Genomic DNA, 26,672 nt, shown 5'->3' on the forward strand with positions numbered 1-26,672 from the left:
GACTGGCCTGCCCTTTTACTCCATTGCCCTCCAAGGCTTGCCTCTGCCCTGGGACTCTGTACACAATGGCTCACTTTTAATTAAAACAAATCCCCGAGAAAATTAAATAGTTGGTGTCCTGTACCTAAGAGGGAATATAGGGACTGAAAGGGCAATCCACTGAGCCATCCCATTTAAAGGACACATAAGCATAGGAGGGATATTCTGTTCATGGTCAACTCATCACCTGAGTGCATAGTCACAAAAAAAAAAAACCAAAAAACTTTTGAATACTAATTGTAATCTAGGTGCTCTCCTTTGCATATAGACAACTAGTATAAAGGGACTACCTTTGTAGTCTCCCCAGCTCTCTACTAAAAAGAGGAAAGTATCGATCAATTAATCAATTAATAAGAATTTAAGTCCAATTTTGTGCCAGGCACTATATTAGACATTGAGGATATGAAGGCAAAAATGAAATCGTCCCTGTCCTCACGAAGGTTATATTCTTTGGGTATGTTTCATCATCTCTTCTCTGATGCCAAGATGGGTCATTGCAATTAACCTGAGTTTTGCTGCATGGGACTTTGAGTTGAGAAAGAACAAACAAAAGAAGCAAGTAGAACACCAAGGTGCAAAAAAGCAGAGATGGGAAAATGTGGTATGGCTCTTCTCTGAATATCAGTTTGTTCCAGGGTCCTCTAAAGGGGTCCCAGGAGGATAGGCTTGGTGTCCCAAAAAAGCATCATCATCTCCCCATTACTTGAAGAGCACATAGTGCTAAAGGCAGGCAAGATGCAGTTACTTGATGTACTACTAAGAGAGCAATAGTATTTTTATTGATGATCCTATTATTCACACTAGAAAATTTCCTGGGATGCTCTCACTCCTCGCCTCTAATCAATAAATCAATAAATAACAAGAATTCATTAAGTTCTACTCAATAAAGCAACATTCTGGGGGCTTAGTTTTTGGAAGAAGCTTTGTGTACCAGATGAGACTCTGTGAAGCTGCTAAGCAGCCCTCCCAGCTTTGAAAACCCAGATGTCGGTGCTTCCCTCTCTGGTAACTATGTGTGTATGTAATGTTCAAACAGCTGGATTTGTCTGTTGATTTTGATTTCTCTATATTTTCTCTGAAGTTCAGGGTGCTGAATTTTTCTCCTGAACTAAGTGAATGATACATGTGCTTGATTAAAGTGATTGTTGACCCCTCAAACAAAAAACAAACAAATAAAGCAACATGCTAGGTCTTAAAGAAACCAATTCGAAAGTGAGATAAACAATCAATATTCTTTTATTAAGGGCCTACTTTGTACTAGATATTGTGTTAAGTACCGTGAATAAAGTTCCTGCTCCCAAGGAGTTTACAATCTAATGGAAGAGACAATATGCAGACAAATATATGCTAAGCATGCTACTCACAGGATAAATAGGAAATCATTAACAAAGGGAAGGCAATAGAATGAAGGGGGTTGGGAAAGGTTTCCTGTAGAAGATGAGATTCTAGGGGCAGCTAGTTGTTACAGTAGATAGAGCACTGGCCATGGAGTCAGGAGGATCTAAGTTCAAAGCCAGTCTCAGACATTTGACATGTACTAGCTGGGCAAGTCACTTAACCCCAAATGCCTTGTCCCCCCCCATCAGAAAAAAAGATGAGATTTTAGTTAAAATTTAAAGGAAACTAAAGAAGTCATAACTGAGGAAGAAGACCATTCTAGGCATAGGGAACAGCCAGAAAAAATTCCAAGAGTGTCTTGTTCATGGAACAGTCAAGAGACCAGTGTTACTGGATCAAAGATTATGTGTGGGGAGTAAGGTACAAGAAGACTGGAAAGTTAGGAAGGAGCTAGGTTATGAAGGACTACACAGAACATTTTGTATTTGCTATGAGACAGGGAACCAATGGAGTTTATTGAGTAGGGGAATGACATGGTTGGATCTGCACTTTAGGAAAATCACTTTGTAGACTGACTGGAGGATGGGTTGGAGTTAGGAGAGACTTGAGGCAGGCTGACCCACCAGATAGTCCCTGCCTTTAAATAAATCACCTTCTACTAGGATATTTCACATAAAAATAAATATAGGATATGCAAATATATATACAAATACATGCACATACATGGATCTGGGAAGGGAACCTTAACAAATGAGAGCATCATAAAGGACTGTTGAAAGAGGGGCATGAGTTGAGGTAAGAAGGGTAAGGGGTCCAAGAAAGAGAAATGAAAAGGAAGACCATGAGGGACAGGTTGTTGAAAATTGCCAAGAGAGCAGATAAAATATCATATACAGATCAATTAGTTGGCTATTGCAATAATCTAGGCAAGGGGCAATGGTGATAAAGGTCTGGACTATGGTGATTGTGGTTCTATTATAGATAGATGGAAGCATTGTTGAGTAGATGGAATTAACAAAATTTGGTAATTGATTGACTATAGGAGATTATTAAGAGTGAAGATTTGAGGATGATTCCTAGGTTGCAAACCTGAGTGACTGGAAGAATAGTGGTGCTCTCCAGAGAAATAGAGAAGTTAGGAAAGGGGGTGGGTTTATGGGAGGAAATTATGAGATCTGTGTTAGACATGTTGAGTTTCAGATACCTAAGACACATCCAGATGGAGATATTGAGCAATGTAGTCCAATTCAGGAGGGAAGTGGACAAGATATGTACATTTAGTAATTAGTTACACAGAGATGATAACTGACTGCAGAGGAGCTGATAAACTCAAGATAAAAGTTTGTAGAGAAAAGAAAAGATGGCATCTCCAGGCACAGTCCTTCTATTCACTGAATGGGCATTGCCTCACTCAAAGGGAGAACCTGAAAAGACCTTAGCCTAAAAGGGCCAGGGTCTCCCATTGCATCCTGAGCCATTTCCAATCATCCTGATTGCTATCTGGCCACTGAACTCAGATGGCTCAGGAGAAGAAAGTGGGGTTGGTGACCTTGCACAACCCTCCCTCACTCAAATCAAAGTCAACTGCAAATCATGTCATCATCTTCCTGATATCATGGTCTTCTTCAAGAACAAAGGACAAACACAACCCATGAGTAGTCCCAGCTGCCAAATTGGATAACTCAGTTCAGCCTCCCCTCTCCTCCCCTCCCCTCCCCTGAGGGTGTTCTGCCCAAAGGAAGGTAAATTTTGATGACTGAAAGCTGCCTCTTTAGTATGGGCTTTACTGGCTAGATTTCTTTCTTAAAGACCAAGCCTTAAACCTAATTCTCACATGTAAAGTGGACACAAATAATGACTGTGCAGTGGAGATTAATGACAACCAGGTAAAAAAAAGATCCACAATAGTTGAGTGTCACAAAAATCCAGTAAAGAGAGAGAATCCTGAAGGTGGACAGTACTGTCAAATGCTGTCTAGATACTGTCCACTAACTTGTTTCCTTCATTCTCTCTCTCTCTTTCTCTCTCTCTCTCTCTCTCTCTCTCTCTTTCTCTCTCTCTCTCTCTCTCTGTCTCTCTCTGTCTCTCTCTCTCTCTCTCTCTCTCTCTCTCTGTCTCTCTCTGTCTCTCTCTCTCTGTCTCTCTCTGTCTCTCTCTCTCTCTCTCTCTGTCTCTCTCTCTCTCTCTTTCTCTCTCTCTCTCTCTCGTCTTTCTCTCCCTCTCCTATCTCACCCAGGCTGAAAGTTGCAGCGGCCACTCTGAACTTAATCCCACTACTGATCAGCATGGAAATTTTGACCTGTTTTTGACCTGCACCAATTCGTCTCTCCTTAGGCAACCTACTGCCTCTTCCCTCCTAGAGCTTAATATATTAGTGGCAGACACGGTAGAACTGATCAGCTTTAACCCTACTGCAGTTCAGAACTCCTGAGTTGTAGGAATCCACCAGGCTCAGTTTTCCTGGTGGCAGAGATGACAGGTATGAGCCACCATACCCAGTATTTCCTCTCACTGAAGAACCAGTGATATCATGAGCATGATGTCTAAATCCTCTACAATCTGACACGCTACCTTATTACTCAATTGAAACTTCTCTTTCAAAGTTATCACTGATTTCTTAGTTGGCAACTCTAATGATCCCTTCTCAGTCATCATCTTTCTTAACTCTGTTACAGTATTTGACCCTATTGACCATCTTCTCCTCCAGGATCTTGTCTTCTCTCTGGGTTTTCATGACACTTTTCTTCCTCGTTTTTCTTCTTGCCTATCTTACTGCTTCTTTTCAGTATGAAACTTTGGTGGTGTGTCCCTGGCATGGACTCTCATACTCACTCAACCCAGCCCATTGTGAGCTTCCGTTTACCAAAAACAAACAAACAAACAAAGAAATGAGCTGCTTACAATGATACCACAAATGGTACATCTTAAATATAACCATTTGCATAATAATAAGACAAAAGCAATAATAATCAGCATGGAAGGCACACTGTCTCTTTATGCCTCTTTCACTCAGAGCAGACAATGATGAAAAGGGCAAAAGAACTGTTTTTGTACAAAGGAAGAAATTTATGATATTGTCATTATTATGGAGGAACATTTTGATACCTAATACCAATAGAAAAAGAACTTTGTTTTGATAAATCTGATTAAACATGTGTATGAAGAAACAGATTTCAGATTGGATTTGGACACTTTGGGAGAAAAAATTATCTGGAGTGTAGAAGTGAGGACTCAGAACTTGTCAACAACATAGAAGGATGCCTCACTTGTGTGGGAATAAATTAATGTTATAAAAAGTCAGTGAAAGACTTTTTATTTATTAAAAAATTAGAGAAATGTGAGTGTGAAGAAAGTTTCCAAGACGCTGAAGAGACAACACTGCATTCAGAACTGAAAAATGATCGATACCTCCCCTACTCTGGAATATTATGTTTTGTGATTAAAGAAGTTAAGACTAAGAAAATGAGAAATCATAATTATTTCGAGATCAAGATATGATTTTAAGAGTACTATCAATTTGATAGGAGAAATTGGGAAATTGTGAGTTTTTAAGTGAAAGATGAGCCATTGAAGGTTAAAAGGCTCTCATTTAAGCCATTGAAGGAAGGAAGGGCAAGATTATGTAAGAAAGCAACAGGAGAAAAGAGGGAGCTCAGAAGTTTGAAGGCTTGAAATGATGTTTGGGTGGAACTGTGACTGGCAGAAGTAGCCAGTGGAGAAGAATCTTAAATTGTGTAATTCCTCACTTATTGGAGAGAGAACTTATTTCATTAGCCAAGTGTTGCAGATTGACCTCTGGTGCCATTTTGAAGAAAGGTGAAATTTTTCTCTGCTGATGTCTCTGGATTGAAACGGGAAAACACTGGGATTTTTGTAAATGGTATGGTTTCCTTCAACTTTATGGTTGTGAATTTCATTCTGATTGGAGAGCACAGTATCCATTTGGGTGGCTAATTGGATGGTCTGATCTATATGGCCCTAGTCAGTTAGTTGACTGTGACCATTGTCTAGCTTAAAGAGAACTTTTCTTCATATTACACACTATCACTTTCTAAATTCCCTTTTAAAAATGATGATTAGAAACTTCAAGAGCTCTCAGCTCAGAGACAGTGAGGGGGTCCTTTGACTGGTCAGAAATAGAATACAAGGGATCCTCTGCTGGCATTGATTACAGCTGGTACTGATGGACAACTCTATTGCCCATTTGCAGTTCTGGTCACAGTTTCAGGATAGAGAGGAATGCTGGTGGTTAGTCACAAGGGAGCAGGGACCCTGGTTAAAGTTCCAAGGCAAAGAAGAGTACTAGCACATGTAGCTGCAGGGGTCCAAGGGCCCTTCCTTGGTAAAGACCAGAATGCAGACCAGGAGAGCAATGACCACATCTCTCCCAGGATTGTACTATTTTGGAAGCACCAAAAACTTACAGACCCTTAGCACTAGCTTAGAAAAACAGCAGCATGATAAGCTCTGAAGTCTGGGACAGTGCCACCCCATCCCCAGGTAAGCAGAGCCCAACCTTGACATAAAGTTCAAAGTCAAGAAATATGCTACGAAAATGAACAAACAACAGAAATAATTTGACCATAAAAAGCTACTACAGTGGGAGGAGAGACCAAGACAAACTCAGAATAAGGTAACAATGTAAAAACAACTGTCCCCCAAAAAAGTCTCAAAAATGCTATTTTTTTCCAATCTGAATAAGAATTTCTGGGAGAGTTAAAGAAAGAGGTAAGAACAGTAGAAGAAAATTGGGAAAAGAAATAAGAGAAGCAAGAAAATTATGAAATGAGAATTAACAGCTTGACAAAAGTGGCACAAACAATATTGAAGAAAATAACACCTTAAAAATCAGAATTGACTAATGGGGGAGTGGGGAAGATAAGAAATGTCACTGAAGAAAATATTTCCTCAAAAATTAGAATCAGGCAAGTGGAAGCTAATGATTCCATGAGACATCAAGAAATAATAAAACAAAGTCAAAAGAATGAAAAAATAGAAGAAAAAGTGAAATACCTATCAGAAAAACTGCATGTTTCTTAGTCTAGTCACTCCTTTATGTTTCAAGGTTTGACCTTACTGTAGTGGGTCTCCACAGTATCAGATCAGATTCTGACATGTGCATCTAGCTTCTCTCCTCCAATAGAATAAAGAAAGCTTTTTGCTTTTAAATACTGATAGTAATTTTGTTTTATTTTGTTTTGTTTTTCAGAGTTAACAGTTGAGGTATTGTCTCTGTGAGTTCTTAGGTGGTTTTCAGTTAACAGCAGACTCTTCAGTCATTTATTTTCAGGGTTTGACCAAGGGAACCAATAGGTCTCAAACCCATTAGTGAGTTACGGGAATGTCTACTCAATGTGAAGACTTCCCTGGTGGAATGGGCAAATGAGAACAATTTGTTCCAATGGCCATGAAGGTGCTATGAAACACTTAGATTGTGTGCAACTCTGCCTCACTTAAATCTAATTCATGTGCAAATGAAGGCATCTCTTCAGGATGTTCTTGGTCTTCTTTGAAAATGAAGAATGTATGACCTTAAGTACGTTACATTTCTATATACAACAGAACATATGTATCTTCCCTCTTTGAACCAATTTCAATGAGAGCGTGGTTGAAGAATTGCCTCCTATTTCCCCTTTCCCTCATTTTCCCCTCCATTGTAAAATCTCTTTCTTGTGCACCTCTTTTATGTGAAATTTACAAGACAAGGGATCCACTGCTCATACAAAAGCTGACTGAAATCTTCCAGGTTATATGGCAAAAGGAGGTTATCCCCCAAGAGTTCAAGAATGCCTCCATTGTCCATCTCTATAAAGGAAGGGGAAATAAGTAGTACTGTGACAATCACAGAGAGGTCTCTCTCCTAGTCATTGCCTGCAAGATTCTTCCCAGAGTCCTCCTTAATAGGCTTATTCTTCACCTGGAAGATGACCATCTACCTGAGAGCCATTGTGGTTTCAGAAACTGCCAAAGAATGGCCAATGTGGTGTTTGCTGACTATCCGCTTGTCTAACATGTACTGCTTCCTTACTATCACTTCACAGGTCTTTTCAACCTTTAAGATACTTCTCAGTCACCATCTTCTGCATGAAGTCTTTCTTAATCTTTCATTGTTGATGCCTTTCCTCCCAAACTACTTCATGTAAAAATGAGTGAGGATGGCTAACAGAATGGGGCATTCTAATAGGATAGCACGTCCTCTGAGGTGCAAAATATCTTAAACAAAGACCTATGGAAGAGATATGGTGACCATACTCACCAATGGTGGCTTGAACATTTAGATAATGCCTTAGGAATTCCCTCTAACGTGGTGGTGGAAGATTGCCCTCATGTTAGAAATGCAGCCCCTTTCCACGTACCTTCCACAGACATGACTGCCTTTGAAGGGACTCTGGACTCCATCTTGCACGGCTTTGCCAAGTCCATATATGTAGGACTGAAAAGTCCACTGTGAGATATATGAAATCAAACTCCAAAGAGAACCCAGCTCATTCATAGTAAGCGCTCCTAAATTAACACTGGATATTTGGGATAGAGTCAGAAACCATGAATTTTCTGACCTTTTTAACAAACTACCTTGTGTTTAACTACTTTATATGTGCGTTCATGATGCATGTTCATGTAAATATGTACATATTTATTAACTTTGTATTTATCTGTATATATTTTAGGTGAATTTATCTCCCTCCTTAAAAATGTAAGCTTATTGCAAGCAAGGAGTATTTCTTTCCTTGTCCTTGTATCCTCAGTGTCTGCATAGTTCCTGGATTTCAATAAATACTTGATTGCTTGATTGATTCACCCTCCTGCTTTACTCTAACCAGCTTGTTCACATGTTTTTACTAGATCAAATCAGAACCTTCTGGTATTTGGGAAAGGAAGAAACATTTATGAAGTTCCTACTATGTGCCAGGCACTGTGCTAAGTGCTTTACAAATATTATCTCATTTGATTCTTATAATAACTTTGGGAGGTAGGTGTTGTTATTATCCCCATTTAATAGTTGAAGTAACTGAGGCCCACAGAGGTTAAGTGACTTACTCAGGGTTACACAACTAGGAAGTGGATGAGGCTGGATTTTTACTCAGATCTTCCTGACTACAGGCTCGTTGCTCTATTCTCTGCACCACCTCGCTGCTGTATCTCCCTTATGAAATCAATAGCACTTATTTACTTGTTCCATAGGCTCCAAACTTACTTTATTTTTCATTTACTTTTTTGATTTTTTGATTTTTTATTTTTTATTTCATTTGATTATTTTAATTTACTTATTTGATTTTTCATTTACTTACACTTACACTTTTAACACATGATAATAAGCTGAAGAATCACAATCCCCTGCAACTCCAGCCATTTCACAGTCCTCCAAGTGGTCTACTTCAACAGCCTATGTTTATTCCCATTTTCATTTATGTTTTATTACACAAATACCCCTTTTCTTCTCATTTCAAATACCAAACTGTACACAAACAAAAGAGCTATCATCTTGCATCATTTACAAGGTGATTTAAACCATTATATTTATACTTCAGTTCATTTTCTGCATTCTTTGGCAACCAATCAGCCAACACCTTATCTGAAAACTTTACTTCCTTATACTTAGACTAGTAATTTTTATTAAACCAAAGATTTTCTTCCTGTCCTTTTCAACCACCATACCATCAACCTCTGAAAGAGATATCTTCCTTTCTTCACCAGTTAATTTATTTTTCTTTATGCAAAAGTTCTTTTATACCCCTTTGAATAAATAAATTCCACATATCTTAAAAGGGACAATATTTTAAAGGGATAGTATGTACATAATCTTTTTTTGCTGGTTCATCGTCTGTGTCATTCTTCCTAACTCTGGTTGTACCCGAAGGACCTATTCTAGGTCCTTTTCAATTTTCTCTCAACTTCTAATTTTCTCTTAACTTTCAATTTTCTCTGCTATATAGGGACCTAATCAGATCCCATAGGTTTAGATATCATTTCTATGTCAATCATTCCCAGGCTGAAATAAATAACCAGCTCTACTCTCTCAAACTCCAACCTAGCATTATCAACTATCTATGGGTTATTTCAAACTGGATGTTACCAAAGAAATCTCAAATTCAACATGTTCAAACAGGACTTCTTCTCATTCCCCCAAACTCTCCCCTCTTCCATGTGGAGTTCCAATATCCTTCTAATCACCTAGGTATTAAAGTTCCACATCATCCTGTTGGATATGTATAGTATATATTACTTCCTCCAGAGTTTAAGTGACTTTCCCTGGGATCATGTAGCTAGTAAGCCTCAGAGTTTCAGAGGGAACTCATAACAACTTCTTCTTGAACCCAGTCCTTTTTCTTCTCACAAGATACTTCCTTTATATGAGTTTTCTGCAGTCTCCCCTCCCACTGCGTTATCCAGTTAAATGCTTATCCCATTACTTAGTTATCCTGAGAGTTGTTCTGTGATAAATTAAATCACCTTGGCTTCAGGTCTCTGTTCATTCCTATGCAGGAAACGTACCTCTTGGCCACAGCTCCAGCCTGGCCTGGTCCTGATGATCAGAGTTTGCCTCATGAAGAGTTAGGGAAAGAGTGGAAGAGTGCTCCATGGCCAGGATGCCCCCACCTCTAGGATTCCAAATAACCTCTGTTCACAAAAGCTTAGTCTCCCCAGTTTTGATGCATATGCATATTCATTTTCAGATAATCTTAAAAAGAGAAAGAATATGGCCCCTCTGCCATGCTTTTGGTTTCCATTTAGTTCCTATCTACACAATCACAGTTTATATGGGTAAAAAAAAAATGATGAGAGTTTGACAAGCAATTTTTTCATGTAAAATTATAACATGGGGCACCTCTATCCCTCTGATTTTATTCAACCCTCAGTGTAACTTTTCTCTAGGAACCAGAGAAGCTAGAAAAGTTCTCTAACATTAACTAAATGCCTAGAACCTTGAGGTATTGTGACATAGTGGAAAATAGCACTAAGTTTGGACTCCGAAGACTAGAGTTCAAATCCTGGTTCTGTCATTCATTATTGGCATGATATTGAGCAAAAAAGCTTTGCCCTTGGACCTCAGCCTTCTCATTCATATAATGAGATTAGAAGAAATGGTTTCTCAGGTCTCTTCTCCCTCTAAAGCCTAGATATTCCTCAGGAGAGAACTGCTAAAGAGTTAAATATAAAAACACTTAAGGAGTTTAGCAACATGGTAAAGGATTATAACTTAATTTGATGCTCCAAACTCCAAGCAAAAAGGCCACATGAGATGAGAGCTTTTTATTTTAATAATATTGCCCTCAAAATCAATTGAGTCAATTCAATGAAGAAGACATGATAAAACACACTTCTTTCCTTCCGGTGGAGAGGCAGGAGACCATGGGTGAGAATTGGTTTTGCTTAGCCATCATTTTTTTTTTTTTACTACAAGGAAAGATTGAGTTAAGCAGGGTGGAGTTTCTATTTTCTGAATATGAAAATAATTGTGATATAAAAGTAATCAATATAATTTAAAAATAAAAAGACTATTGACTGTATCTCTGTGCTTCTTTCTCTCTCTCTCTCTCTCTCTCTCTCTCTCTCTCTCTCTCTCATTATGCAACTTTCTTGATGTTATTTTTTTCTTTCCTTATTTCTCCTTTGATTAGATTCAAAATGATAAGCATGTTCTGCTACATTTGTTATACTCACTGGGAAAAAAAATTCCATTTTCTATAAAGACAGCCAAGTTGAATCTGTGTGGCCTTTGATTGATTATTTCTATGATTCTTAATAGGGAAATATAGTCCTCCCCCACCCCCTTTGTAAAGGGTGCTATTGAATTTCAAGGCAATATATTATATCAAGGGACTGATTAACTAAATGCAAGCTTTAGTCTCAGTCAGGAAAAGACCAGTGATAGCAATATCCTATCTGGCTTCCCCCCTCCCCTTTTCTTCTGATTTGATCTAATTAATCCAGCCAGGCTCTGGCATACCCTGAAAAAGCCATATGGGCTGTTGTGAAGTACAGCAAATATTAATGCGGTTGGATCCTATCAGATGCTTGGCAGTCAATTCAGCCATGCCCCGGCATGTGGGAGACTCAGAGATGGGTAAAGACAAGCCATTTCCCCAAATTCCCCCCACCCCCCAGCATTTGCTCCGGAGGCTACCTCACCCTGGGTGTCCTCCCCCTCCTCCTCCATTTGTCCTGGAATGCTCCTGGGATCCTCCACACTGGGCTGAGAAAAAAAAAGTGTTCCTGAAACAGGCAAGGGACTAGTGTGGTGGAGGGGGAGGGGCTGTGCACTTGATATCATCACACTTGGACCTACCCCTCGCAAATTGTGAGGATAGAGCCAAGTGACTGAGCCTTTGTTTTCTCTCCTATAAAACCGGGCTCCTTCTAGAGTTGGAAGGGATCTCTGAGGTCACTGAGATCAACCCCCTCTTTTTATAGGTGAGAAAACCAAGGTCTAACATCATACAAACAGCAAGTGCCATAGTCAGGATTTGAACTCAGGTGACTCCAGAGCCATTGACCATTCCACTGGTGGAATAAAAATAGCTATTCTCTATCTCATAGAGTTACGATGAATAAAGTGTTTCTACATCTAGATGGCACAGCAGGTAGAGCACTGAATCTGGAGTCAAAAAGACCTGAGTCAAAATCCAGCCCCTGGACGTTTGCTAACTCCGTGACTCTGGACAAGTTCTCTTAACCTCCATTTGCCTTCATTTCCTCAGCTGTAAAATGAAGATAATAATGGTACCTACCTTCCAGGTTGCTGTGAGGATTAGATTTAATAATTGTAAAGCACTTAGCACGATACCTGGCACATATGAAGTGATATATGAATGTTATCTACAGATATGTATTATTATCATGATGACAAATAGCATCAATTTCAGAATTTCTCAAACTTTTTTATGCTTATAATGAGGTATTCTTTGTCATGAGGAATGAACACCGAACAGTTAAGTTGGCACCAAAAAAGTAGTTCATTCTCTAGACCCAAAAACTGGGCCTTGCCATCCCCTCCCCTTGTTCTTCCCCTTTTCCACCATCTCACAATCTTTGGGCAGCTAGGTGGTACAGTGGATAGAGCACCAGTGCAGGAGTCAAGAGGACCTGCGTTCAAATCTCACCTCAGACACTTGACACTCACTAGCTGTGTGATCTTGGGCAAGTCACTTAAACCCAACTGCCTCATCCTGGGTCATCTCCAGTCATCCTGATGAATATCTGGTCACTGGATTCAGATGGCTCTGAAGGAGAAGTGAGGCTGGTGATCTACACATCCCTTCCTCACTCAAATCAAAGTCAAGTGCAAGTCATGTCATCATTTCTCTGATGGCATGATCTTCGGCGACAAAGGACAAACACACACATCTCACAATCTTTGTTTCCTCAGGACTCACAACAGAAAAGGCGGTATTGCGCTTATACTTTTAATTTCTTTCTTGTTTTGCTCCCTCTCTGATTTGGGTATCAAGATCATATTGTTACATACAAGGTACTCAGCATAGTATCTTCTTTTTCAGTTCTTGAGAATGGTTTTTATGACATTGGCATTAATTGCTCCTTAAATGTTTGGGTATGTTCACTTGTAAATCCACTGGATCTTTTCTTGGTGGTCCATTTATAGCTAGCACAATTTCTCTTTCTGAGATTGGGTTGTCTGAGATTTTTCCTTTTCATCTTGTTAATTTGGTTATTGTATATATTTTCAAGTAATCCTCTATTTCCTTTATGTCCCTGTTTGTGCTAAACAACAACAACAAACTACATGTCAGGCATTGTGCTAAGTATTGGATAGGAAATAGTGAAGACAGGGTGAAAGAGATACATGGGAACAGAATCTGAAGCCTGAATTGTGCTTGCACTCTAGCTTGGAGGAAAATAGAAACCAGGGAAAGTTTTTGAGTAGGGGAATGGAATACGCAAAGTGATAATTTCTAAAGATTAATCTGACATTGGTCCTCAGGAATGAATGAGAAAGGGGAAGAAATATGGACACCTATGGGAGTCCATTCTTGGTGAAATACATCTTTATAATCCTCTGCAAATCAATGTCAGATTTCACCGTCTCCACTATTCCCTATCCAACACTTAGCACAATGTCTTACGTATAGTTTGTTGTTGTTCGGTCATTGTTTAGTCATGTCTGATTCTTTATGACCCTGTTTGGTGTTTTCTTGGCAGAAATACTGGAGTGGTTTGCCATTTCCTTCTCCATTTCATTTTATATATGAGGAAACTGAGGCAAACAGGGTTAAGTGACTTACCTAGGGTCACACAGCTAAGTAAGTTTCTAAGGCCAGGTTTGAGCTCAGGAAGATGAGTCTTCCTGCATCCAGGCCTGGCACTCTACCCATTGGGTCACCTGGCTGCCCTTGTAGTTTGGACTATAAACCACATAGATTGGTCGACTTTCTCCTAAATGTGACTGATGTTTTTTCTGTCTCCTTACCTCTGATCATACCATTCCACTCCCCTGGTAGAGTCATTGTGCTTCAAGGCCCATCTCATTCATGATGCTTTCTTCAACCACCTATACTCTCAATGAACTTTCCCACTTCAGGACAGTAGTACTTGTCTTCATCATTCATTCACCTCTTGGCATGGTTAACCTGAAATTTCTGTCTTTTATGTTTTTGTCCTGTGCCTCCAATTAAAGGATAAATACTCTGAGAATCTAATTTTCTTTTCTGTCATCACATCCAGCAAGTATTTCAATAAATGTTGGCTGCTGTTATTTCTGATTTTCTCAAAGCCTCTGAGCATCTTTCTCCACAACTCTATAAGTTGTATCTCTTGTGGAATTCTGGCATTAGTCTTAATGGCTAAACTTTAATAGTGTGATCTTTTTTCTCCCTCTTAGGACTTTTAGGGTGCTCTATTTAATCACAGAGTCCTGTGATAATTCTGGAAGAAATGTTGAGGAAGTCCCAAGTTATCTCTCTCTCAGAGAAGTTAACTATCTCTGTCCCTTATCACTGCCTCTCTGTCTCTTTCTGTTTCTTTTTCTGTCTCTCTCTCTCCCTTCCTCCCTTTCCCTCTCTATTCCTTTCCCTCTCCCTCTCTCTCCTTCTCCTTCTCTCTCTCTGTCTCTCTCTGTCTGTCCTTCTCCCCCCACTCCCAGTTGAGTAGTTGGTTTAATGTAAATGTAAGTGCCCTGGTGAAGGCTCAAGAGCCTAGGTATCTTCTCCCATAATAAGGTAACCTTTGAGATCTTGAGAGAATTTGACAGTAACCAGGTGGTCATGGCTCTTGGGAATCTAGACCTGCCAGAATGAGAGCAATTTGGAGAGACTGAACTTACACAGAGTTTAAGTAGGTATCCACATGTACAACAATGAAGATCTGAGGTGTTATAATGTGGTTAGCCAACCAATATGTTTTATAACCTGTATAGCATATACCTTGTATTTACTTATCTTTGAGGATGTTATATCCTCCTAGTAGAATGGGTGTATGTTTGTCCTTTGTTGCCAAAGAAGACCATGCCATCAGAGAAATGATGACATGACTTGCACTTGACTTTGTTTTGAGTGAGGGAGGGTTGTGCAGGTCACCAGCCTCACTTCTCCTCCAGAGCCATCTGAATCCAGTGACCAGATATTCATCAGGATGACTGGAAATGACCCAGGATAAGGCAACTGGGGGTAAGTGACTTGCCCAAGGTCACACAGCTAGTGAGTGTCAAGTATCTGAGGTGAGATCTGAACTCAGATCCTCCTGACTCCTGCACTGGTGTTCTATCCACCGCACCACCCAGCTTCCCTTCCTAGTAGAATGTAAGCTATTTGAAGTCAGGGATTTGCTCATTTTTTTAAATTTTTGTCCCCTGTGCCCCATTCAATGCTTGAGACGTAGTAGTCACTTAATAAATTATTTTTGATTGATTTATTGATCTGGGGTGAACCAGAATTCATGAAGATCAATGCTTTTCCTGGGCTTTGTTGTTATGTTGCTAGAAAAGATTGCTGACTGATTCTGCTCTCACTAGACCTTCATGAAACAGAATATAGGCTCAAGAAGAGCTAATCCTTTCAAGGAGAAATCCTGCCATGTTGCTTTGGCATCCCTCTCTGTCCACTGATTTGCATCACTTCCATTTCAGGCTTCTCTTGTTCCTCTACTAGATCAAAGCCAACTCTGTACAGTGGGGCTGTCTGTGTGGGGAAGGGTCAGATAGCACAAGAGTGGTGATGTAGTTAAATCTGTTAAGATTTTGTAATTTAGTCTCCTCTTGGAATGGGGAGTATAATTATTGTCCAGTGAGATGAGAATTCACATTTCTTTAGATCCTAAAATGAAAAGAAGCCTAGAGGTTATGGCCCACCAAATATTAGTTTCCTTACTTAACTAGAAGCAGTTCTAGAGACACTATGTCATGTGTATCAATGCATGAAGCTAAAGACTTAAAACTATGCTAATCCTAGAATTCTTGGGTTCAATGCTACTACGTGTGAGATTCTAGGACTACAAAGATAAAAAAAAAATTGCACAATCCCTGACACTGAGGATATTACATTCTATTGGGAATGGCAATATGTAACTATATAAGTATGTGCATATATTATATATATAATATATGGGGAAATCAGGAGAGGCATAGTATCCGAGGTAGTACTTAAGCTGTGTCTTGAAAAAAAGGAAAGGTTCTATGAAGTGAAGATGAGGAGAGAGTTTGTCTCAGGCATAGGATACAACCAGTGCAAAGGTCAAGCAAGAGAAAGAGATAGAAGACCAGCTTGGCAAGACCATAATATAAGGAGGAGAGTAATGTACAATTATCCTAGAGACAAGAGGAAACAACTGGAAATTATTGAGTAGGAGAGTGACATGGTCAAACTTGGCTTAGGAATATCACTTTTGTAGCTATGTGAAGGATGAATTGGAATGGGGAGAGACTTGAGGTAAAGAGAAGAATTTGGAGGTTGTCCCAATAGTCCAGATGAGAGGTGATGAGTACCTTAACTGAGGTTTCAACTAGTTTAAATGTTATGGAAAACATGTTCATTTCTCTCTTTTGTTTACTATTACTGTTGAAGATAGTTAATTGCGAACTTTTTTCTTATAATGTTCTTGGGAACCTCTATCAACATGACAAATTTCATTACAATCCATTCCAAATTACTAAAGATGAACATCTAAAACATTTGTTATAAAGATTTATATAACACTTGTTACAGAAATGAAATCTCTAACTAATCTTTAGGACCTCTGAAGTCTCTCATTTAGACCTATTTGTAAAGCCAAAGTACCATTAAGAATGAAAAACACCAAGGAATTGTATTTGTCTAAACTGCTAAATTGTATTTGTCTACCCTTGTCTGCACATGTTAATTGGCATCTGGAAGAAATGCTAGAATAGCCATCAAGGGCAGCCCATCCATCTTGACTGTTGGGTTACATTTTCCAAACCACTTTCTAAGCAATTTGAACCCTTGGCAGCTTCATTGTCTTAGTAGGGACCCCCTCCCCAGAGAGATTAATGAGCAGAGGAATGTTTTGAGTTCTCATTTCTTCTTCTTGTGTGTAAATTTGCCTTAGCTTCTCTCACCCCTCAATTGGTAACGCCTGAGCTGTGAGAGTAACAGCCTATCTTTATCTAAATGACAGGGACTTGTATTCACAGTTTGAGGCCTCTCAGCTCCTAAAGGTCCCCAGCACACTTTCCTAGTTTGGTCAGGTGTCCTATTTATACAAATGACCTTCCCCACTCCTGGAATCTGAGCAGCTGCTCGGTATACATAACAGAATGGAAAATACCGTGCCATAAGCTTCAGAAGGGCAAAGAAGATGAGCGGTATATATCTGAGGTCTCTTCCAGCTCTAGAATTCCATGGGTCTCTGATCTTATATGCTAAAAACAACACAAGGAGTAGGGGGGAGGGAAGAGGACAGCACATAGCAGGGCAAGGAAAGGTTAGGCAGCAAATGTAATTTGAATCAGGCAAGGGCATGAATTCCCTAGCATTCCCATGCAAATGAAATCCCCTATAAATGCAAGGCCTAAAAGAAATTCAGCTAAGTCAAAACAGAAGTGGGTTACTGATACTTAATGAACATTGAAAATATTATTGTAGAAAGAGAATACTGGCTTTGGAGCAGGCCTGGGTGTGAGGACCATCTCTGCCACTTAGTATCTGTGTAATCTTGGGCAAGACATTTAACTACTTTGTGCCTCAATTTCCTTATCTGAAAAATGAGGAGGCTGGGCTAAATGAATTTCTGAAGTTCCCTTCATTTGTTATAACCATTTATATAACACTAATTATGTTAGTCTATGGAACTATGATTTGACCTTGCTCAATCATTAATGCAGTATTTATTAAGATTATTGATATTCAATATCAAAAGAAAGATCATTGTTGTGATAATATCAAAAGTGGGGAAAGATTTAGGAAAATGTTTGGAGAATGATAAAACTATATTAAGTGTTCTGACAAAAACTGCCCTGAGATTGCAACTAAGAGTCACCATGTACTCATTTGGATGGCAAGGCTTGTTCAAAACTTAAATTATCATCATGATACAAGATATAGATAGATATGTATAGATAGGTAGATATAATATATATATAATATGTATATATGTATATATATATAAATATATATTTTTAGACAGCTAGATAGGAAGTGCCCATCGTATATATGGAAATGTTTTGGATATTGTGGAGGAGACACAGTCCCAAACCTTATGTCTTACCTCTAAGTCTCCAAATTTTTGTTGCCAACTTTTCAGTAGTGCAACAATAACACGAATTTTTTGCATAGCCCAGGTGAGCTTGGTGCTATATAGTATAGGGAAAGCTCATTGACTATGGAGTCAGAGAAATATGAAGTTCAAAGCCTGCCTCTAATACTTACCTGGGCGACATGGGGTGTCTTAGCCTCCTTCAGTCTCACTTTCCTCATCTATCAAATGAAGGAGTTTTAGTAGAGGGCTTCTGAAGGAACACAATTGAAATAGAAAGATGCACACAGAGTACAAATAAGAGGATGAAGCAAAGTTACAGGATGAAATAGTAAAACTATACCAGTGGGGGAACCTCAACTTTCCCCTCCTAAAATGGGGAAATTCTAACTTCAACTGTTTAGATCTAATTTTATTTTTAACTGTTCATGGAGAGGCCAAACCAATTTAATAAAAATGATAACTCTACCTAAATTAATTTGCTTATTTGGTGCCATACCAACAAAGCTACCAAAAATTATTTTGTAAAACTAGAAAAGAAACAATATAAAAATTCATCTGGAAAAAGAAAAGGTTAAGAACACCAAAAGAATCAATGAGAACTGAAGGAAGCTAGTCTCATAATACCAGATTTCAAACTGTATTACAAAGTGGTAATCATCAGAAAAATGTGGTACTGGTTAAGAAATAGAGAGGTGTGAATCAGTGGAATAGATTAAGTACACAATACACAGTAGTAAATCATCATAATTATCTAGTGTTTGATAAGTGTTTCAATCTCTGGATCCTAGCTTTGAGGACAAGAATTTACTATTTGACAAAAATTGCTGGGAAAACTGGACAGTTTGGCAGAAACTAGGTATAGACTAACATCTCATACCATATACCAAAATAAGGTCAAAATGGGTACATGATTTAGCCATGAAGAGTGATTCCATAAACAAATTAGGAGAGCATGGAAAATTGTACCAATAAGACCTATGGATAAGGGAAAACTTTATGAAAATACAAGAGATACGAGCATCATGGGATATGAAATTGATAATTTTGATTATATTAAATTTAAAAAGTTTTACACAAACAAAACCAATGTTGTCAAGATTAAAAGGAAAGCAGCAAATTGGAAACAACAAATTTGCAGAAAGTGTTTCTGTTAAAGGCCTCATTTCTCAAATGTATAGAGAATTGTATCGAATTTATAAGAATATGAATTATTCCCCAATTGATAAATGGGCAAACAATATGCAGAGAGTTTTCAGAAGAAGAAATCAAAACTACCTATAGTCATATGAAAAATGCTCAAAATTGCTATTGATTAGAGAAATTAAAACAACTCTGAGGTACCACTTTACCACTATCAGGTTTCAAACAGGAGAGAAAAGGAAAATGGCAAATGTTTGAGGAGATGCGGAAAAATTGGGACACTAATGCACTGTTGGTGGAGTTGTGAACTGATCCAGTCATTCTGGAGAGCAGTTTGGAACTATCCTCAAAGGGTAATAAATCTATGCATACCCTTTGACCCAGAAATGTCACTACTAGGTTCATATCCCAAAGAGATCAAAGAAAAAGGACTTATATATACAAAAATATTTATAGCAGTTCTTTTTGTGGTAGCAAAGAATGGAAAACTAAAGGAATGTCCATCAATTTGGTAATAGCTGAACAAATTGTGGTGTATAGTTTTGAGGGAATATTCTTATATATAAGAAATGATAAGACATGATGGCCTCAGAAAAACCTGGGAAAACTTATATGAACAAAGTGAAGGGAGCAGAACCAGGAGAATAGTGTACACAGTAATAGCAATGTTGTATGATGATCAATTGTGAATGACTTAGGTATTCTCAACAATATGATGATCCGAGACAATTTTGAAGGACTCATGATCAAAAGTGCTATGCACCTCCAGAGAGAGAATTCATGGAATCTCTGAATTAATTGAAGCATACATTTTTAAATTTTTTTCTTGTGTTTTTTAATCTGTGTTTTCCTTCACAACATGGCTAATATGGAAATATGTTTTGCCTGACTACACATGTATATCTATATCAAATACATTTGTGTACATCTATATCAAATTATCAGCCTTCTCAATAAGTGGGGAGAGGAAGGAGGGAGGGAAAGTATTTGGAACTCAAAACTGTTAAAAGTTACATGTAACTGAGAAATTGATTATGATAAAAGATAAAGTGATTGAGAATCAATGGACAAAGATTCCTATTGGATACTTAGAGGGAATGACTGGAAATTGCTAAGATACTTCATGCATTACAATTATTTAAATGTAAATAGTTAGCAAGCAAACATGTGTGTATTGATGTTCAATGTAATTGCTATAGCTCCAGTCAACAGATACAAGGGGAAGGAATCCTTTGATTACTGTCCTTACAATGAAAAGCAAAGTAAGGGCACAAAGGTGAAAATGAGGAAAGACAACCAAAGGAAATTGGTTAAGATAGTAAGTGCTTAGTGCTCATTGAATGAATAAATGAATAAAATTACAGAGTTAGATTAGATTCTTTTTTAAATTTTTTAAAATTTTATTTTTAATTTATGGACTAAAACAAGCATTTCTATAACATGGTACAATAAAAAAGATGACTGTATATGAAACTATAAATCTACTACATATGACTTACTATTCCTTTCAGATATACAACAAAATTATCATATAAATTATGTTCTTCCACTCCACCCTAGAGATGAGTACCATTAGACACAAACAGATATACACACTCACACGGGTATGTATGTATGCATATGTGTGTATGTACGTAAAATTATTCTATACGTACTTCTATTTATCAGCTCTTTCTCTGGATACAGATAGCATCTTTCTTCATAGGTCCTTTACAGTTAATTTGGGTATTTATAATAGTCAAAATCACTTACTCAAAGTCGTTCTTAAAACAATATTGCTATTACTGTATACAATGTTCAATTTTTGTGACTTTGTTCAGGTCTTTCCATGTTTTTCTAAGATCACTGAGCTCACCTAAAGCCTCCTATAAGCATCAGGTTCTAAGATTCTATTACTATTAAGAGAAGATGGAAACTCATGTGTGTGGAGATTTAAATTAATAATGTGTAACTTGAATTTAATGAAAAAATCAGTGTGAAGTTGGCATAAGTTTCTATGGAAAGAAGACATTTTCTCAGAAGTCCCTTCTAACTTTGTTCTCTTGCAATCCTAACAGATAAGAAAGATGATTTTTGTGCCTTATATTTTGGTCTGTTTAGAAATGAGAAGACAGAGGTTGAGAAGTCAATGAAAAGCCTGTAGAGGAAGACTGTCTAATCCTTTTGACTAGATTGAAGGGAATCCATTGCTTTTCATTAACTTTATAACCATTTTTTCTAGGACCCCTAGATATCCAATTCTGTCTGTTTATTTAAGGTGATATTGTTTGAATGGCAGAACCCCACATGTAGGTCCCTCAGAGCACTCAGGGCTGAACATGGCAGGGTTCATTTTAGATCAGATCTGTGCTACAGAAAATTGTGACTTCAAGGGGAAAAAAATCAATAAACCACAAATTCAGTTTTGATCATTTCCAAATATCTAAGACGAGATTTCTTCTTTCCTTTCCAACTCATGGCTCCTCCTGGGACTAAACCTAGTTCATATGAGCCCACAGCTGGGGCTCCTTTAATGGGACAGGTTCACCCTTACCTTCTGATCAGAAAGTCTTACATTTACTTTTAGGACCAAGTACAAACTCTTCTGATTGGAATTTAAAGCCCTTTACAACCTAGCCTCAAACTACCTACACACATACTATGGTCCAGTCAAACTGGCTTTATTGTGCCGCATGGACACAATAGTCCATTTCCAGTCTCATCTCTCCAGTAAACCATGTGGTACCAGGAGAAGAGGGGCCACATAGCTATAGAAATGACAGCTGGCTAGAGGAAATGAGGGAACCATTGGACTACTTGCTGTTCCTTGTGTACAACATGCCATCTCCCAGCTTCGTGCTTTTATTCAGATTTCCCCTCCTCCCTTTGCTTCCTTCCCACTTTTTCCTCTTAGAACTTCTAGATACCTTCAAGGTTTGACTCAACTGTCACCTTTTCAAAAGATCTTTCCTGATTCTTCCAGTTGTTAGATTACTTACCCCGTCTCCCATTACTTTGTGTTTATTCTTTATCTATCCAACATTTACTTCTCTGTGAATATGTTATATACATTTACTAGAAGTTAAGTTTCTTGGGGAGAGGCACTATTTCAGTTTTGCAGTTTGCATCCTCAATGCCTAGTATAGCACCAAGCACAAAGAAGGTGATAAACAAAAACCTTGTTGATTAATAGAAGAGGTAACTAGGTGGCATACTGGATAGAGCACCAGGCCTGGGGTAGGGAAGACTTCAGTTCAAATCTGACATCAGAAACTGTGTGGCCCTGGGAATGTCACTTAACCTCTGTTTGCCTTATTTTCCTTATTCATAAAATGGAGTTAATAAGAGTATCCACCTTCCAGGACTGTTGTGAATATCAGATGAGATTGTAATTGTAAAGATTTACACAATATCTGGCACATAGTAGGCACATATGAAAGTCAACTGTTATTAACAGGAAGGAAAGAACTCCTGGAAAATATGAGTTCCTAGACTAAAACTCTTGAGAAGAAGAGGCATTCCTAGACAATGCCACATTCATGAATGAAGAATGAATGGACAAATAATAAATAAAAAGGAATTTATTAATCACTTATTATGTGCCAGGGACCTTGCTAAGTGCAGGAGATATTTTTCAAAACCCAGCAAACAAACATAGAGAGATAATCTCTGAGTACAAAGACCTTACATTCTAATAAGGGAAGGTAAGATAGATAGATAGGGAAGTATTGGCCAAGGAAGGGAATTTCAGTCTGGAGAATCACAGGGAAAATGAGTTGATCCATTGTATAGTTCACTGAAATGCCTTTTACAGAAGCAATGAAAGCACTGATTACCATTCCAAGCAAAAGCTCGAAATCTGAGGGGAAAGGGGAGAGACCCAGGCAGCAGGTCTGGGTAGATGACTAGAGTGGATATAAAGTCAAAGCACGGTCTGGGAATCTAACACCAGGTACAGGCTAAGTGCCCTTCTTGTTCATTCTTCATTTTCAGAGAACCAATGACATTATGATATTTTTATTTAAGTGTGACTTGGATTTAAGTGAGGCAGAGTTGCACAAAGTCACCAGCCTCACTCTTGCTTCCATTCATAGAAGTTCAATAGCAAGATAAATGTCAAGATGACTGGTGATGGTCAAGGATGCGGTAGAGGACCGTGGCATGTTTGGTGTCTGACCGAGCTCTAAGCTCTCACCAGAGCCCGATTCAGCCACCTTCATGGCTGTTGAAACAATTCTGCTAGGGGAAAGTTTTACTTACTTGGGATGGACATCCCTCTAACTCACCAATGTGCTGGAGGCCCGTTGGTTGCCCTTGACCTGATTTAGCCCATCTGCCAAGACAATTTCACCAGGGTGTGACTGCTGCATATGTTACACATTTTTGGAGCCCCAGGTGAATGGGTGAAAGGTGAGCACCAAAGGTAGAGGAGCCCCCCTGAAAAGAGCTCAGCAAGCCCTCACACCAGAGGTGCTACCCCTCCCTGAACCCCTATACACCCTAAATGGACTAATACAGGGGGTGGGGAACCTGTGGCTTCAAGGCTACATGTGGTTCTCTAGGTCCTCAAGTGGAGGACTGAATCCAAATTTCACAGAACAAAACCCTTTAACAAAAGGATTTGTTCTGTAAAACTTGGACTCGGTCAAAAAGCCGTGCCCAAGAACCTAGAAGGCCACATGTGACCTCAAGGCCACAGGTTCTCCATCCCTAGACTGCTATCTACTCTCTTGTTCACCTTTTAAAATAGCTGGGCTCTGGGATGGGAGTCCTAAGCATTAGTAGATTAATACCATCAGCCACTTAGAAATACAAATTTTGAATATCGGGGGTACAGATGGCCAGTTCTGAGTGGAGAGGTATTGGCTCTCAACAGTAGACAGACAATAAGATGGTTTGGGTAGATGGCTGGATGGGATGCGATTGTCACCAAGTAGAGGAGTTGTGGGATCAATCAGAAGCCACAGGAATGGGTCAACAAAAGACAAAGCAAACTTGGACCTTGTTCTTCATTATTAATCCTGTTAGAAGGGAATTAACTCCACCTCCACTTCTTTCTCCTTTCAGAGGGATCTTCAAACTTAGGGTGATAATATTAGTCTCAAGGACTGTTTAGGTCTTCAGGGAAAGATGAGATTCACTTGAGAGGGAAAGAGATGTCTCTTGCCTTTTATGGACTTGTGTATAAATCCTTTTTTTCTCTCTTGTGTGAAATAAAACCTAGTCTATATTTGACATATAATTAGCCTGAGTACTTGTATGGGAGCTGAGTACCCTTTTACCTTATCTATAGAGAGTTACATAGTTACATACAAACTGCATTCTAGTATCTCCAAGGAAGAAACTGAAGGGGGGAAAATAATGCAAAGAGAGTGGTTTTTTGTTTTTTGTTTGTTTTGTTGTTTTTTTTTTTTCAGAAATGACCCCAAGATTAAATCTAGTCTATCTAAACCCAGAAATTTAGATGGGTCATGAGTCATACAAATAAATAATAATCAATGTCTCATTGAACCAGGTAGTCTCTCAAATACCAACTTTTAAAAAAATGCTATGATGTCTTTTCAGCAAAAAGCATTGGGGCTAAGAGCCAGAAGAAAATTCTGCCTGCTATTAGAGAGAGGAGGGGAAGGGGAGAAAGATCAATTATTTTATCTTAACCATTGAAATTCCATCGACAAGCTGGAAATGTTGTTCTTCAGCCAGCTGCATCTGAGGTGCCTTCCTCTTATCTGATAAACCCTTGGAGGGCCACCAGCAGTTCATTTCTCTTTCTTCTGTAGGGAGTCTGGCCATAATGTGAGCTTTCTTTTTCTTTAGAGAAACATCAAAATTCAGCATTAAGCCTGTGGGTTTCTTTATTACCATCTAAGGAGTACTGGCAGACTGGAGCCATTTTTCCCTCTGTCAGACCTTTAAATGATTCTTCATGCTTTTGTCACATAATTAAAATTAGATTATTTCAACTCCCTGCTGGCTGGCCTGAGAGGGGAGCCTTGGAAAGCCTCCAGCTGGCCCACAGAGCCTTTGTAAAAGTCAAGGGATGCTCAAAACCCTCTTTTACCGCACCCTTCACCCTCCCCCAATGAGGAAATTAGTGTGTCCCCAGCCAGTTAAATAAGATTTATTCTGAGGTTTATCATTTGTTGCTTATTTTTCCAAGGGCTGAATGCTTTCTACTAAAGAACACAGAGTCAGGGATTGGTATGTTCATTTCTGTAGAGGTTACACTGTTACTTGTCCCCCATTTTTCAGAGCTAAGAGATCTGTATTTTGGGGGGGTCCTGCCAAGTGGAGGTCACTACTGGAAAAAAAATAGAGGGTAAGAGAGGGTAGGTATAATCCCTGCAATTAAACGCATATATTATAGCATATGCTTAGTTCACAATAAGATCTTTAGTTTCACAGCCAACGCAGAATCTAGATTCCCCACCCTACTGCCTGAGCCCTTCTCCTTTGAAGCTTCTGATGCCCTGCCAATCTTACATTCCCTGGCCAGGTTTCTGAGGGCAGCTTAAATTAGGTCCCAGTAACATAGTTTAGCATCAAGGTCTCTCACCACTGCAGACAGTGCAAAACAACACCTTACAACACACTTTCTCATGCCGAGTTGAAGACATCTGCTTCTTCTCTGTCCCTCTTAATCCTCCTAAAGGACTGATAAAGTATAGTCTTTCCCTTTCCTTCCCTCCCCCCTCCCCCACCTCTGCCCTTGTTTTCAGTTCTCTGAGTTAAAAGATCAGCTCTCATCTCTCACGCTGGCTAAATGTCTCCTTCACAATCTTTCATTTAGTCAGTCAAACAAATCTCTTCGTCCATCTTCACTTGCCTGCCATACAGCTACATTTATTTCTGTTCCAACCTGGGACTTATAATTGTAAGGCATTCCAGAGAGAGTGCATCCCTGTCCAGACATAGCAAGGGACTCCTTTCCTTCTGAAGAAGGTAAGGATGTGTTCAAATACCATTCCTTTCGTGCTTCTCAAACTCTTCCTCCTGAGATGCCTTTGGCAGCAGGAGTGGAATCCTCTGCCTTTTAAAGTCTCTAACAATCTTTTCTGCATTTCCAGTCCTCACAAACTTAACTTCTCTCCACATTTCTAGTGACGTTGACCTTCAGCATTGATCTCCAACTTTACGCCTTTGCATTGGCTGGCCTGTATGCTTTGAATGCTCTCCCTCCTCACCTCCACCTGCTGCCTTCCTCCAAGATTCAGCTCAAATCCCACCTCCCGCAAAAGATTTCTTCCTTGCCTCCCCACTCACATTGTCTTTCCTCTGAGATTTCCTCCATTTTACCCTGTTTTGGGGGGTTAGAGACATGGCACCCCGTTGATCAGGAAAGTCTACACAAAATTCTTTGGCCCTCCCTTCATACCAGAGAAGAAGTCTGAATTATTATGGTATTAAAAGATAAAATATGTTGATATTATACTATACATATATTTTATTCATTCTAAATTTCTAAACTTTTTCTGTGTTGTCTGCTGGCCTTTGTGTGTTGTTTTTGGCTT

At 38.9% G+C, this 26,672-nt stretch overlaps 1 long non-coding RNA gene across 3 annotated transcripts in view; it reads right to left on the reverse strand.

Annotated features, from left to right (window-relative positions):
- Positions 1-11,646, reverse strand: part of LOC140500877 (uncharacterized) — a 34,699-nt gene extending 23,053 nt beyond the window's left edge. The window contains exon 1 of one of the 3 annotated variants that reach the window (XR_011965928.1): positions 11,504-11,646. This is a non-coding gene — a long non-coding RNA (uncharacterized lncRNA). The remainder of the gene's footprint in view (positions 1-11,503) is intronic. The other 2 variants (XR_011965931.1, XR_011965930.1) reach the window with 2 other exon arrangements.
- Positions 11,647-26,672: the final 15,026 nt, after the last annotated feature.

The sequence above is a fragment of the Notamacropus eugenii genome, chromosome 4, assembly GCF_028372415.1.
Source record: "Notamacropus eugenii isolate mMacEug1 chromosome 4, mMacEug1.pri_v2, whole genome shotgun sequence".
Taxonomy (NCBI): domain Eukaryota; kingdom Metazoa; phylum Chordata; class Mammalia; order Diprotodontia; family Macropodidae; genus Notamacropus; species Notamacropus eugenii.